Source organism: Scatophagus argus, chromosome 23, assembly GCF_020382885.2.
Source record: "Scatophagus argus isolate fScaArg1 chromosome 23, fScaArg1.pri, whole genome shotgun sequence".
Lineage (NCBI taxonomy): Eukaryota > Metazoa > Chordata > Actinopteri > Scatophagidae > Scatophagus > Scatophagus argus.
Genome location: NC_058515.1, coordinates 11920386 through 11922241, shown reverse-complemented (window position 1 = coordinate 11922241; position 1856 = coordinate 11920386).

Below are 1856 nucleotides of genomic sequence, written 5' to 3'. Positions count from 1 at the left end.
GCTGTTCATTTATTTCATTTTCTTTCATACCAACAAACCATTTTCCCTAATCATCACTTTCACTTATTGTTAACCAAGACAAACGGGACAAAGGCAGCTGGGTAATTGGCTCTGGCTTGGGTCTGAATTATTAGACAAATACTCTGGAAAAGGGACATTTTGAAATTAAAAAAAAAATTACCTCAGTTAAACTATGAAAATGTGAGAAGAATGCAAAAAGTGGTGGGATGAATTCATAACAAAGAGCTGAGTGGTCACCTCTGTTTGTTGGATTATTTAACAGTTTCATGGTTGTAATACAGATTATGGTTGCATTTTGCCATGTGATAATCCAACCGAGTGTCGCGGCAGTTTGTGAAATAGTTGCTGAATTGAATCTTTAGGAGTTGTGGGCACTGTGCATGAATGGTCCATTGTTTTTTAGGACAGCCAGCACAAATTAAAAATGGTACATTCATGTCCATGGACACGAATCATAAAGATTCAATGTGGTCAGTATTTCACAGCAGCCAGCAACCAGTTTTACATTCTGTAACAATATTAAAATTCGTGTCCGTGTACACAAATCCCATGCATTACGTTTTGTGACTATTTCACAAACTGCTGTGATACTATGGTGGATAATTTTAAAAAACGTCTTATGTACTTTTTAATTCTGAACACTTTGATTCTCTGCAAGCATCGGCTCAAAAGCTTGACTTTTCTCCTTAAGCTGGAGTTCAGGTACTGTCAGTACTCGCATAAAGGCAACGATAAGCTGATGCTCAAAGGCATGAATCAAACTGTGCCAAATCAAAACGTCTCTGCAAGTCATTTGTAGACTTAACTAAATGAAGTACAATCCAAATGTGTATGTGAAAATATCCTTCATTCTCATGTCTGTCTGTGACTGTATTTCACCTTGAAGAATATGTTTTTATTTCTCCTCAGCTGTTCCCTTATGATCCTTTCCTCCCTGGTTGTGAGTCTCTAAGTGCTTTTTTGACTGTTCGAGTCGTTCGTCCGGCTGTTCTGCTTCTTGTGAAGAGAGTTTCAGTAGTGGCCACACCGTCGTGTCTAAAGTGTCGGCTGTTCTTCTCAGACAGTTACAGAGGATGTTGGAATCTCATCATCTTCACATTAGCTGCTCCTCCTTTTTTTTTATCATTATTTTACTGTGAAATTAAACTGGGCTCTTTTTTGGGTCTGCTGCGCTTTTATGATATCGGGAATAAAATAGTAACAGTTGATTGGAATCGGGTGGAAGCGGCATCCTCTGTTGCCTCTTTGATCTGCTCATCATCTGTTTCCATCCTCTGCTTATGGACGCACAGTCAACCGAGGAGACTTTTCTTTCATTTTGGTGATTGAGTTGAAGAATTTGGGTGGATGTCGGGGCTCTGAACAAATGGCTAAAGACAATCAGAGCTAGGGGCCCCAAAGCTTTATGATGGTGGGTGGTGAATGGGAACCAATAAAGAACGAATGATTTAAATTCATCTGCGAGTGAGCGTGTTTTTTGTCTGTGCCGTTTCCCTTTTCTGTGCAGCTTTATTCAGATATGCTCTGACTTGAATGATTCTGAACATCACAGCGATGCTAACACACACACACACACACACACACACACTTCATCAGCACCAATACATAACACACAGTGACAGTTGCTCAATTAAGATTCTGACTCTAAATGGTTTCTGTTCCCTGAAGACTTAAACCAGACATTTCAGCCTGCAATCAGTCGTTTGAAATTACCTCCATCCAGCACGCCTGCCTACATGAATGAACAAATTGCTTCTCGCAGGGATGAAAACAAAACGCAAAGCGGCGTGTTTGATATGACAGTGATTGAAGCAATCATGATGCTGTGTCTCCCT